This window comes from Gopherus flavomarginatus, chromosome 2 (genome assembly GCF_025201925.1).
Source record: "Gopherus flavomarginatus isolate rGopFla2 chromosome 2, rGopFla2.mat.asm, whole genome shotgun sequence".
NCBI lineage: Eukaryota > Metazoa > Chordata > Testudines > Testudinidae > Gopherus > Gopherus flavomarginatus.
Genome location: NC_066618.1, coordinates 63,605,491 through 63,619,815, shown reverse-complemented (window position 1 = coordinate 63,619,815; position 14,325 = coordinate 63,605,491). Strand labels below are relative to the sequence as shown.

The window sequence follows — 14,325 nt, the reverse complement described above, 5'->3', positions numbered from 1 at the left end:
CCCCCCCCAAGAAAGAAAGAAGAGAGTTATTAAGGAATTTATAAACAATAATTTTCCATTACATTTGTACATTTCTAGAAACTTTTGTCTGACCTCTAAAAATATCCGAAATATCAACCCTGAGGAGACTTGAAAGAAAGAAGCCAATACCATGTCTATAAATTAATTTGTAAATTTGTAAATAACATGTTTTAAGAGACTATATTTCTCTTGCCATACTGTCAAAAACACTTTACAAATATCAAGTCTCACAACAGCTCTGTTGAGTAGAGACATCTCATTACCCCCACTTTATAGATAGGGAAAATGAAGTCCCACAAGGTTAAATGACTTTCTAAGCCTACATGGCTTCATTGCATTTATCAACAGAACCCAAGAGTCCAGAGCCCCAATTCCCTGTTCATTGTTATTTCTGCCAATTACAAAAAATAATCATTCCTATTCTTTCTCACTTTCTTTTATCATAAAGTTTTCATATATATAAATATGACACCCACAGGGTTTAGTTCTGTATTATTAATACTGCACTGATCTTCTGTTAATATAACTGGGAATTACTTGTGCAATTATAGAAAAATATCCTTGTAAGTAGAGCTGGGGGAAAATTTTCAGCCAAAAAAATTTTTCAACAAAAAATGCAGATTTGGTGACATCACAATAATTTGTGAATTGTCTGCTTCTCCAAGTTGTTCATTTAGAAAACAAAACAAAATCTGAAAAAAATCAAAATGTTCCATTTTGACATTTTCAAAAAGAAACATTTCAAATGTTTAGTTTGAAATTAATTTTCACTTAAAATTTCCTTTATTTTAATCAAAAAATATGTAAAAATGGTTGAAATCAATACAAAATATTTTGTTAACCCAAAACATAATTTTTTTTACTTTTTATTTTTTGAAATTTTTGAAAATTTTAATTTAGGCCAGGAAAATAATTTTCCGCTGGACTTTTTGAAATTTCCAACAAATCAAAAAAATCTGTTCCTGCTCAGCTCTACTCAAGTTTTTCTCCTTTCTGTTGTCTTCCGAGTACTCTCCTACAAATCATTGGTTGTGAAAGATCTCAAAGAAAATACTCAAGTCACAAAATGTTATTTTATTTTTAGTGCCATAACCTTAAAATAATGTTACAGTATTTATGAAATCAGATCAGGAAGATGGCACCTTAAATTTCCTCCTTCAAAGTGGACCCTTGGACACTCTTCAGTGAGCTGACAATGGGTGAGCTGCTATGCATATCTTCACCTCCACTTATTTCAGAACTTCAACCCAAATAAAATAAATATGTTTCCTCATGATGGTCCTTCATGCGGAGACTAGGTGTGCCTATGTATTGATGAATGAGAGTGGCTGCAAGCCACACTGTAGAACTCAATTGACCACTCTTTAGTTACCCCAAACCATATACAAGCTGTCATCAGGATTTTAGGTGGGGTCAGTTTAATGGTGGGGATCACAAGTATGAGCCATGTCTACATTACCATTTATGTCGGCAAAATTTTTGTTGCTCAGGGGTATGAAAAATCATACCCTGGAGCTACATAAGTTTCACCAGCATAAGTGGCGGTGTGCACAGTGCCATGTCAGCGGGATAGCTTCTCCCGTTGACATAGGTACCACGCTCATTGAGGTGGCTTTATTATATCAGTGGGAGAGCTCTTGCCCGTCAGCATAGAGCAGCTATATGAGCAATCTTCCAGTGGCACAGCTGCATCAGTACAGCTGTACTGCTGTAAGCTCACTAGTGTAGACATGGCCTAATACACCTCTTAGGAGAAAGTGTTAGGGGATTTTTCCTCTAAAAAAATCTTCACACTAAAGAAAGCTTCAGTATTACAGCAGAGGGCCTACCTGCAAAGTGCCCCTATGGGAGGTGACAAGGCTGCTCTATGCCTTCCACTGGTACAGGTAGTTCTGTACCGAACGGCCTCTTAGAGGCTGTATCTTCACTACCAGCAGGGAGCAGTTGTAGCAAGACTAGCTCCTCTCCATCTCCCCCTAGAGTTGCCAACTTGCTAATCACACAAAACCGAAACCCTAGCCTCGCCCCTTCTCCAAGGCCGCACCCCACCCCTTCTCTGGGGCCCCACTCACTACATTCCCTCTCCCTTGGTGGCTCGCTCTCCCCCACCCTCACTCACTTTCACTGGGCTGGGGCAGGAGGTTGGGGTGCGGGAGGGGGGTGAGGGCTCTTACTGGGGTTCAGGCTCTGGCATGGGACCAGAAATGAGGGGTTCAGGGTGCAGGAAGGGTCTCCTCATGGGGACAGAAAGTTGGGGTGTGGGAAGGCTCTGGCTTGGGTGGGGCTGGGGCTGGGGATGATGGGTTTGGGGTGCAGGAGGGGGCTTCAGACTGGAGGATGGGGCCAAGGGATTCAGAATGTGGGAGGGGGTTTGCAGGTTGAGGCAGGGGATTGGGCTGTGGGAGGGGGTATAGGCTCTGGGCTGGGGCCAGGGATGATGGGTTTGGGGTGCAGGAGGGGGCTTCAGTCTGGGGGATGGGGCCAAGGGATTCGGAGGAACGGGGTTGGTGTGTAGGTTTGGGTAGGAGTTCTGGGATGGGGGTGCAGGCTCTGGGGATAAGGGGTTTGGGGTGCAGGAGGGGCTCCAAGTTTGAGGGGGCTCAGGGCTGGGTCAGGGGATTGGGACTTGGGCACAGTCTTACCTCAGGCCGCTCCTGGTCAGCAGTGCAGCAGGGATAAGACAAGCTTTCTGCCTGTCCTGGCTCTGTGATGCACCCCAGAGGCAGCCAGCAGGTCTGGCTCCTAGGTGAGGGTGGCCAGGAGGCTCCATGTGTTGCTCTCGCCCACAGGCACTGCCCCTCCAGCTCCCACTGGCCGTGGTTCCCGGCCAATGGAACAGCAGAGCCAGTGCTTGGGGCGGGGGCAGTGTGCGGAGCCCCATGGTCTCCCCCACCTAGGAGATGGATCTGCTGGCCACCTCCAGGAAGCAGCACCGTGCCGGGACAGGTAGGGACTAGCCTGCCTTGGACCCTGCAGCACTGCTGACCAGACTTTTAATGGCCCAATGGGCAGTGCTGACTGGAGCTGCCAGGGTCCCTTTTTGACTGGGTGTTCTGATCAAAAACTGGACATCTGGCACCCCACATCTATACCCTACCCTATTTCCCCGTCCCACCTCCACTGCAAGTAATTGCAGCATGACTTGAAGCCAAGGATTCCTCATAATCCCTCCATGCCATGACACAGTTTTAATCCCTAACAAAAACACTTGGTTAAAGGAGAATTAGGGATGCTTAGCAGAGCCTCAGACTCTTCCAGAACATGCAGTTGGCAGCTAAAAACAAAAACCTCTCAGCCACACAAAACACAAATGTTAGAAGAAAGCCAGCAAACGAACAGCTGAGGTAAATGCAGTCTGAGACATACTATTCTTTCTAATGTCAAAGGGAGTAATTTCAGTCAAGACAGTTTCTAGTACTGGCCCACCCCATCCCTGGCCTACCCTGGATATGCTAGCCTAGTTTTGATATTGCTTTGGTTTTCTTTATTTTTATTCTGCTTTTTGAAGATTATTTTTTTTAATCAGAAAATGTGCCAGAGAGGCTGTGTCAGAAACTGAAGTCCTCTGTCTATCCACAAAAGTGGAGAAACATGGGCAGTGACAATGCAAGCACAAATTTACCTAAGCCCTTTTCAAGAGAAACCACTAAAAGTGTTGAATCTCTTCTGCAATTTACAAGCATTTCTGATTTGTATAAGAAATACAAAAAAATAAATAAAAATAAATAAAACAACCAACCCCACTGCTTTCTAAAGATGTGGACCACTGAAATCAGTGAAAGCCTTTCCACTGAAGCCACAGGGCTTTGATCATGCCTGAACACACTTGAAATTAAGACTGAATAACCATTTCTAGAATCTTTAATAATAGCCAAATATAACTAATTATATGGTTTATATCTATACAGAGTTTTCATGTCCATTCAGGCCTTGGCCAACAAGGTTCTCACTTAGTGCCAGTTGCGAGGGTGGGTTTTATGACTCACCAAAACTCATTTCGTTTAGACAATTCAACAGCCACCAAAAGCAATAACATTTGCTTGAACCAATATGTACTGCATTTCCAAAAACCTTATTTAGGATAGAAAAGTCTGAAATCTGGTTAACATCATATCAATAAAACATCTGACTGCCTTTGTTAAAGCTGTCTTCTTCAGAAAGAAGTGGGAAAAGACATGGGGGTGATTTCAGTAAATGCAATTATCCAAATATATCTGTAAAAGATAAAAAAAAATCTACCAGCCCACCGCCCATAATATAACGCATCTCAAGCGCTATTTGTCAGTATACATGAAGTCACTGATGACACTGCAGACTACAGTTATGGAGCTGAAAACTATTCTAAAGAGTCTGTTCTGCTTAAAATATAAAAATAGCTGGCTGTTGGGATTACTCACTATTAGCCATATAATGTACAATAGCAATGAACTGGAGACACTGCAGAATTCAATGATTTGCCACTCTAGGAGGGTTTTGGAAGAAAATGTAGAAAATGACATGCTCAGACATTTAATAACAACAAAGCATAAAATGAAATAAATAATACAGCTCTGTACTTACATAATGCTGTATATCGCCAAGTACAAATGTTATCTATTTAAATAAATCCACAACACTTCTGAATTACGTAACTACTATTATCCTCGTTTTCACAAATGGAGAAACTGAGGCACAGCGTGACTTGCTCAAGGTGACATGGTAAATTAGTGGCAGTGGCAAGGTTAGAACTGAGCAGTTCCTGGCTCCTAATCCTATGCCCCAGCCACCAAATCACGCCTGTTTGAACTCCTTTTATTATCTATATCAAAAGCAGCACCTGGCTGAGAACGTGCTTACTTAATTAACATCTCTTTAGTGTCTTTCTTCCACTCTTATCTTTGCAGCTTCTTCTGGTCATTCCATATACTCCGATTATTTTCTCTAGTTTCTGTGCCAAATGACCACAAATCCTTCCTTAAAATACCCTGGCTCCAAGAAGTCCACCTGCAATAACTCAAAGTAAATGGTATATTTATTTGAAACATTATTTACAGTCTCTTTGAGATTAAACTATCAAGCACCTGGTCATCTCATTCATTTCCATCTGTCCCTGTAGTGAGGCAGACTGGCCTCCCATGGACCTGGAGGGGGAGGAGCCCCTCACTGAGCCCTGGTGGGAGGAGCCAGGCTGTGCTCACCCCTCCCACCAGAAGTCTGTGGGCAGGACAGGAAGTAGAAAAGGCAGGTCTGGGAGCTCAGTTGGGTTGCAGCGGCTGGAGGAGCTAGACATTATCTGCTTGCTCCTGAGCTGGGAGACTGCTGCAGGCTCCAGGGGAGCTGAGGACTGGCCAGAGCCACCGGAACCATATGCTGACCTGACCTGACCTGACCTTGGAGGAGTTGCCAGGGCTACCACAGGCCTTCTACCCTGGAGAACTCTCTGCAGACCCAGGTACAACCCGAGGGGGAGTTAGGAAGTGGTCAGGAGCAGCTGAGCCTAGTCTGGCTGCGTTGTTGCCATTGACCCAGTCAGTGTGTTGCGGTCAGGATCCCTTCTGACCCAGTGGCAGGCCTCTCTGCCACTGCTAGGGCCCTGGGCTGGGATGCAGTGGAGTGGGTGGGCCTGTCCTCCCTGACACCCAACCCTGGGATGGTAGTCTCACTCTCTCTAGGCTGAGAAGCCAGTGCTTGTCAGCCATCTACCGGAGCTAGGTTGCTGGAAACCCTTGCTGCTTGACCCTGACCACAGGCCTGAGCAATAGACTCAAGCTGCAGACTGCTGTTGCCCCACTCATTCCCCATGGTAGGTGATGAACAGAGACATAGTGAGGTGGAGTGGCCTCCCACCGACCCAGAGGGGGAGAAGCCCCTCTGCTAAACCTTTACAGTCTCACTCAGAAGTAAGCTCCAGGAGGAAAGGAAAGTTTCTATAGCTCTATGCACATTGACAGCCCTCAGTAAACAATACCTACTTTGCTAACTGAGGGTAGTTATCAAAGGACTTGGATAATAAATTGTTTCTGCTGGTTATCCTGATCTGGTTAAGCCAGCTCATTAATCAAATGTCACCTGCTGTCATATGTAGCCTTCTCAATATATTCACACAATATATGAAACCTGTAATTTCAATAAAAACAAAAAATCTATATCTGATTATTGCTGATAAGGTTCCTCCTTGCTATTACAATTACTTATTGTAATCCCCTTTGCTTCCCACACACCTTTCTTCAAGCCCACATTGGACTGATTACCCTTCTGGCTAAGGAAGGCTGGCCAGAGCTCCTGCCAGTGTCCATCGGTGCCAAACCTCAACCCAGAGAAAGGGATGCTGCTAGAAACCATGGCAAGGCATATCTTCCCCACAGGGCCGGCTCCAGGGTTTTTGCCGCCCCAAACAGCCAAAAAAAAAAAAAAAGCTGCAATCATGAGCTGCGGCAGCTCTACCACTGCCGCTTCATTATTCAATGGCTGGTATACTAGGAATGATCCAAAATTACAGTTTCCACTGGGAGGGAGCTTCGACCTTGACAGGATTGTGCGCCTGGGGGGTGCACTTCTTGCCAACGCCGTACCACAGGGGCAGTTCAATGCGTATCTTAATTGGCATGATGAGACAGTAAAACGGCACCAGGAATTCCAAATAAGGGGTCTTAAGGACTCCCAAGAAAAGTTAAACTTTAACTTAAAAAAACTCAGAAAAAACTAGTCTGTGCCCAGGAAACTCAGAAAAAGCTAGTCCGTGTCCAGGGACTGTCGGGCCAGTCTGCAGCTGGTCCGGGAGCCCCTCTTTGGGGAGCGGCGGCCTCTAGGCTGCCACCTTTATCCCCACCAGATAATTTAAATAACTTATTTATGAAATATAAACAGTGGCCCCCACCAGTAGCCATTGATGAAGGGGAAGGTCAAGATACCTCTCACCCTCCCATAATTGCAGTCCTTAATTGGAAAGGCAAGAATTTAGAGGGTATTTTAGCTGCGGCACAACACTTTTATAGGCAACTGGAAAGGGAAAAGGACAAGACAGAGTCTAAGCTTATGGCTCTGCACATTCAAACCATGCAGGACACTAGTAAAAGGTTGCCCAAACAGAGACGGGTACCGGGGACGAAAAAGGTGAAGCCTCTGAAAAGGGTGAAGCCCCTGGTAAGCCTCCCAACTAAACCCAGTGCCTGCTTTTCGTGTGGGCAAGTAGGACACTGGAAGGATGAATGCCCTCGTAAAAAATGCTGTGCCTACTGTAAGCAGGAAGGCCATCTTATAAGAAACTGTCCCTCACGACCTCCTAAGCGTTTTCCTCGTCCTGGTGGAGTTTTGAACCAAGCCTTTTTTATTGTCAGCCAGTCGATCAAACTGGCCCCTCAGTTCTTGTATAATAAACGGAGTGCCCACCTCTTGCTTAATAGATACTGGAGCTTTGCGTTCCGCTCTTAGGGTGCAGGATTTCCCTTCAGCACCCTTTCCTCAGAAGTTATTACTGCCATCGGTGTGGGAAATAGTCCCATTCCCCACTCTGTTTCCTCTCCTTTGTTAGTCTCAATCGGCCCTCTCACTGAGTACCATGCGTTTCTTCAGTCCTTGCTTCCCTGCTAATCTGTTGGGAAAGGATTTGCTGTGTAAATTAAATTGCACTATATATTGCTCTCCGAAAGGGGTGTTTCTGGAAGTGCCTGATCCTGTGCAGAACAAAGTTTTAGCCCTGTTACAGAAGGAGCAAGCTCCTGTGGGGGACACCGACTCCAGCCCTTCCTCATTCCAACAGGAACTGCTGGTTAAGGTCTCTCCCTCCCTGTGGGCATTGTGAGCCAATCATGCTAGCCAAGATGGGCACATTGGGTCTGCCCAACTGGCTAAAATTTGTCTAAACTCAGCAAGACCACTTCCCAAAATATAGTAAAACTCTCTCTCACACTATACCGAAGAAGAAATTTTATTTTGCTGTTTATGCTGTTGTTCTCCCTAAATAAAATGCATCTACATGTTATGTATGTAAATAAGTGTGCATAAACAAGTAAAAGGGGATTTAGTCAAAAAGCCCACCCTCCTTGTTAAATTGGTAGTAAAATAATGCCTGTGCCCATGGAAAAAATAATACAGGATGAAAAAGGATTGGGCCCAAACAAACGGCAACCGCAGTTTGAGGAAGTTAGGGGGGAAAAAAGTTAACTTTTAACTCTGTAGTTATTGGGGAAAAATTATATATAAATATACTTTTACCAAAACACAAAACTAAACAAAAAAACAATCCAAAGTTGTGACTGCAACAGGGCAGTCAAGGCCAGGAAAATAGCAAAAGACTTAAATCTGTTTTGGTAACAAATAACAGATAAAAACTGTAGTAAGTGTCCCACACTAAGCCTTAAGGTGACTCTGTGTAATCAACGGTCATGTTGCCAGAGGAAAGCCAAAATAAATTGTGTTTTCCATTTTAAATCAACATGTATTCAGAGGCAAAAGTTAAAAAGGTAAAAACCATTAAAACTTGACCTGCCTATATAAAAATAAATGCAGGAAATTATGGGGAATAATTTGAGTATTTCCTCAGTTTTGCCTACATTCAGCAGAAATATTTGTAAAAATGATTTTATTCAAATGTTTGAATGTTGTAATTGCAAGACTTGACCTTAAACAAGGTCACAGACCCCATCCCTTGGACATCAGAGGCTAATGAGGCTTTCACTCAGGATAAGCAAATCTGGCCTGAGCATTAGCACTGGGCCTCCCTGATTATAAGAAAACCGTTTACTCTCTATTGTCATGAAAAGGAAGGGATGGCCCTAGGGGTCCTCACGCCTCTTTGGACCCAGTAGCTGATGGCTTCGATCATGGCTCAGCAATATTGTAATTCCTGCCCTATCTGCCTGGCACACAGCAGTGGAAAACCAGTCCGGACTAGCCAGGCGGCCCACCCTACACCATGGGGGCTTTTGTAAATATTTAAATTGGTTTTATAAGTTTACCAAAATGCTGCTCCTATAAGTGTGTATTAGTGTGTGTCTGTATGTATTCTGGGTGGGTAGAAGCCTACCCTTGCGAAAAAGCTGATTCCATTACAGTTGAAGAAGGAAAAAGCTGTTAAAGGATTTCATTCCCTGGTTCGAATTACCTGTCTCTATCAACAGTGACAGAGGCACCCACTTTACAGGCCAAGTCATGCAGCAAATCTGCAAGGCTCTCAACATAGTACAGCACCTATACTGTGCCCACCACCCCAAAGTGCGGGGGCAGTGAAACGTAAGAATGGGGAGCTGAAAAACAAACTTGCCAAGCTTTGTGCTGAGACAGGCCTTAAATGGCCTGATGCTCTGCCTCTGGCTCTAATTCAAATAAGGAATACCCCTATGTGAAAACATGGCTTATCCCCACACCAAATTCTCATGGCACGGCCCATAAAAATGCCTGTTTTCCCACCTTTACTCCCTAGTCAAGTAAACTTGCAGTTAATTGATAAAACTGTTTTAATTATTGCAGATCCCTAATTCGCCATGTTAAAATTTGTTCACTCACAGGTCCAAGGCGCCTTGCCCAACCCAGCGGAGACTGTGTGCCATCCTTTACAGCCTGGAGACTGGATTTATCTCAAGGTTCCCCAGCGTAAGTCTTCCCTGAAACCCAGGTGGAAGGGCCCATATCAGGTTTTGTCAACCACCCATACTGCGGTGAAGTACCAAGGGCTCACCAGTTGGGTCCACGCTTATCACTGTAAAAAGATTTCACTGCCTTTGGACCCCACCAGTACACCCTGCAGCCCCGCGAATCAGGCCCCAGGTGTTAAAGAGACTCTTCATCCATCTGAGCCCTCCCGCAACACCTAACACACCAAAAAAGAAACTAAAATTTAATCTCAGAACCAGAGAAAAAACTAAAGGGAAAGGGTTGTAGGACTACTATTAAACTGGTCTTGCTGTGACTGGTCCAAAATCCACCATGGCACGAAGGTGGTTGATGCTTTCCCTTTGTTTTATTTGTGTAACCATGCTTCTTTTGTTACTTTTAGACTTGCTTCTTTTGTTACTTCTAAACTTTCACGATTCCTTTAAGTATTTCTGGATGCCCGGAAGGACTGGTACTCCCGTAATACCACTCCATCCTAGCCCTCGTCCAGACTAACCCGCGGCATCGGCGGGTTAAAATCGATTGCTCGGGGATCGATATATCGCGTCTAGTCTGGACGCGGTGTATCGATCCCCGAGTGCGCTTACATCGATTCCGGAACTCCATCAATCCGAATGGAGTTCCGGAATCGACACGGAGAGCCGCGGACATCGATGCCGCGCCGTCCAGACTGGTGAGTACCTCGATTTTAGAAATTCGACTTCAGCTACGTTATTCCCGTAGCTGAAGTTGCGTATCTAAAATCGATTTTAATTCCTAGTCTGGACGTGGCCCTACACCTGAGAGCCACCCTAAAGTGCCCCTAGACCTCCCACTACATGGAACAAGACCATTCTCAGCCCCGAAAGGAGAAAGAACTGTGCGATCAGTGGCGGAGCAACAGGGGAGGAAGTCCCTGACTATTAAGGATGTTAAAGGTTGGCCGTGGTATAAAAGACAAAACATTGTTACCTGGCAAGGAGGGGCTTGTGGGGTGTACTCCTGGGAATGTGGGACAAACTGGGTTTTGGGTTTCATTCCCCAAGCAGCTACCTGTAAGTATGGCCAGGTACCATATCTGTGTCAAGTGCTCCCTGAATTATTAGATAAACCTAGCCCCTCTCCTCTGACTACTCCCATGCCCCGGTCCCGACCCAAAAGGACATCCCAAACAGCACTCCTGTGCCTCGGCCCCATTCCAATTTTAGCATGGGCATTACCTCTAACATTATACAGTGGCCCAGGCCATCCCCTTCTGGCGATCTGTTTTTTTTTTTTTTTTTGCTCGACTAAGTTATTTTTTTCAGTCCAAGGCCTCATTTATAAACAGGTGGTCGAATGGGAAACTTTTGAAGCCGTGTATATCAGCTTTGTAAACATACCTACTGACCCCCATGATCGACCCGTTAAGACCCTTTATTTTGTACATAATTGGCGAAAAGATGTAAATTCAATGCTAATCCCTGGCCTGTGTTCCACCCTTAATGAACGAGGTCCCTTTTGTTTCTTAATTACCCAAGTAACCAAATTTGCCGTAAATACCCGAAGATTCTGCCCTTCTACAGTGTCCTTCGGCTGTAAAGAAACCCGTCCCCTGACTAAAAATATATACCCCTGCACGTACAACCAATATAACTGCATCCAAACTGGGCATTCAAGTGCTCAGACAGCAGTTATGGTACGAAGTTACAAGTAAAGGGGCTTCTGCAGGGTTTAAATGGACCATACTTACTGTTACTTTGGGAACTATTAGGTTTTCCTTACCCTTAACTCACTTCCAAATTGCTGCTACCTACTCTAATTGTTCCCAAGGAACTGCCCTCAGGTTACTACAGCAACAGGTTTGGAGCCACTCCTCTTGAAAGAAAAGAGGTATCACAGATACCCTGTGGAAAGGGGCTAACAGTGCCGCCTCTGCTTGAAATATCTATCAGGCCCAACAGCATGAAAGTAGATCAGAACAGTTAGAAAGGGCTGCAGGACTTATTTCCGGGGCACAGGTAACTGGGGTCCGGGCTGGGGTAGGTAAATTACATGTGATCTCCACCCTTAGTGTCTTTACCCAGGATTTGCTCAAACAGATAATTATTCGCGCTACAGAGGCTGGGAAGGCATTGCAGTGGGACCATGCTTGCTCCAAGGTACAGGATTTCCTTAATGTTCAGCTAGCCTCCATTCAAGAAGACCTCAAGCACCAAACCTGGCCCACTGCCCTCACAATGCCTCGGGCGTGCCACATAATTTATGGTCATGGAGAGACACTTGGAAGTTTTCGGGGTGGAATTGCTGGCACTCACAGTGTTCCTTCCAGGCTTATGGCCCTGTGAAAGGAGTGTGGGCCCCCACATACTGAATCCTCCCGGGCCCTTGGGGAGGTTGTATGTGGGATTGGGTGATCCACCGGAACGTATGGGAAATAAAACCACCCTGCAGCCCTAACCGATTCCTTATTGGTGTCACGGAAATAACGCCTGATCTTTGGATAGGGCTTGGTAACCTGTAAACCTTTTGGCCTTTAGAACCTCCTCAGCTCCAGTGCATTAGGAAGCTCAACCCTGGGGAAATTGTTACCGTTCATGAACACATTTGTTGGGAAGGTAATGGACACATAACAACCATTGCTTCCCAGCCTCTTATCCAGGCCAACAATAGCTGTGTTCATGTTAACTCATCTGTTTTACGAGATGTGGCCTTTAATCTGAACACGACCACAGGCACTCATGTTATTTATTGGCCTGCGGACAAAACGTACCAGGCTTCCCTATCGTTCCATATCCCTTCCAATTGGACCGCTCTGGTACCCGATTGTTTCCATTCCTTGGTGTCCCTCCTCCCGGAGGTCCGGCAAATTTCCCAATTGCATAAACAAGTCCATCTTCTCAAACGTTTACCAAATTGAACTTAATGCCTTCCAAACGGCCCATAGAGTTACAACTCTCTCTGTTAAAATGGATTTTCTATGTTCTATTACTAAAGCCCTCCAACCCCCCCATACCCATCAGTACATACTATGGGGCTTGTTGGGGGGAGGGTTGTTATTATTATTAAATATTTGCTTTTGCTACTGTTGCTGCAAAACATGTTGTTCCCACCCTGCACCTGCTTTGTATACCCAACCCCATCAGGTGGCCCTTGTCCCCTTAAAAGAATTAGAGCCTTATCAGCCCAATTCCCTGACATATAAAGTCTTGGAATCACCCTATAAAAATAAATTCGCAAACTCTGAGATCAGGAATTTAATCAACATTCAAATCTAGGGAGTTGATGCCAAAAAATGGCATCAAAAGGAGGGAATGATAGGGAAAATAGCCCCCCCCCTTGTCGATTCAGAGTTTCAGAATAAGAATAACCTATACCCCCCTCGACCTTTCAGGTCCAAAGCCTTTAGCTCAAAACTATGCTAAATAAAAGCAAGAGTTACAAACTTCTGCTAAAATTGTTTATCAGCATACTGAGCACTGAGGCGTGAAGAAACTAGATATGAAGAAATGGGGTATGACACGCTGACAAAAGAGGAACTGGGAGGAGGACAGGAGGTCTCTTGGGGGCTAGCTCAGCTTTAGGCAAGTATAGTATGGCAAATATTGCTTACTTAGGTAACTGCAAGGAGGGGTCACAGAATTACCAGCGCAGTCACTGCCAGAACACATGAAACATGTTGAAATAGCTTGCTGATTTGCAACATTTTATGCCAGTTACAGTAAAATATTAATCTTTATTTGCAGTGTTACCCATATTTGGGTTAATATTGCTATGCTTATATGTGATGTTTTGCAGTTTTAACCTTTATAAGCTTGGTGAAAATTGTAAAGGGCAGAGCAGCCTACCTCTTGCATGGGGTTACGCTGTCTCTCCCTGTATGCATACTTGTAACCTTGTAGTCTTGTTATAGCAATAAAGGTGCCTCAGGCTGTCTGATCCAAAACCAACCATGTGGTCAATTTTCCACAATCCCATGTGCTTGGGGCACTGTCTCTGCAATGCTCTCATTCCTTGCTGATCTGGGTGCAAGTGATCAATTATACCTCTCTATGCAGACTCTCTCTCATGCCACTTGGTGCAGAAGGGTGGTGGTTATGGCTCCCTAATTCCCAAGGTGCATCTGTGCCAGCCCCAATGGGCCATACACCAACTGAGAGTTGGCACAGCATAGTTATACTCCAACACTGCCCCTTCCTTCCTTTGCAGAGCTGTTGTAGCCGTGTTGGTCCCAGGATATCAGAGACAAGATGGGCAAGGTAATATCTTTTATTGGACAAATTACTGTTGCTGAAAGAGACAGCTTTGAGCTACACAGTTCTGAAGAAGAGCTTGTATGAGCCTGAAAGCGTGTCTCTTTCATCAACAGAAGTTGGTCCAATAAAAGACGTTCTCACCATCCTTCCTTTGACACCATGGTAGTTGGGGGCATAGTTAGTATAGCAGTTAGATCTGCTGGCTTTACACCAGCTGGGATCTCTCCCATGCTGGAGGAATTCTCAGCTGGCCAGAACTAGTTACTTTCCAGTCACTTTGCACTATTCAGAAACTCAAATCTCGTGCATGTTTAGCAAAAAAGTGCTTCCTCAGACACAAACATGTTTTTTACTGTCAATGTACATGTGTGTTATTAATAAATCTTAATAGTTCATTTATTTGAGGACAGAGATTTCCACTACTCATTTGTAGCACAATTCCCTGGCAATGGCTGAAGGCCACTTCTTTGCAAAATGTATATCCATTAAAAAATGTAGA

General features: G+C 44.8%; 1 long non-coding RNA gene across 1 annotated transcript; it reads left to right on the top strand.

Annotated features, from left to right (window-relative positions):
- The first annotated feature begins 5,095 nt into the window (after positions 1-5,095).
- On the top strand, positions 5,096-14,230 carry LOC127044215 (uncharacterized). Its single transcript, XR_007772422.1, has 2 exons — positions 5,096-5,452; positions 13,484-14,230. It is a non-coding gene; the product is annotated as an uncharacterized LOC127044215 (long non-coding RNA).
- Positions 14,231-14,325: the final 95 nt, after the last annotated feature.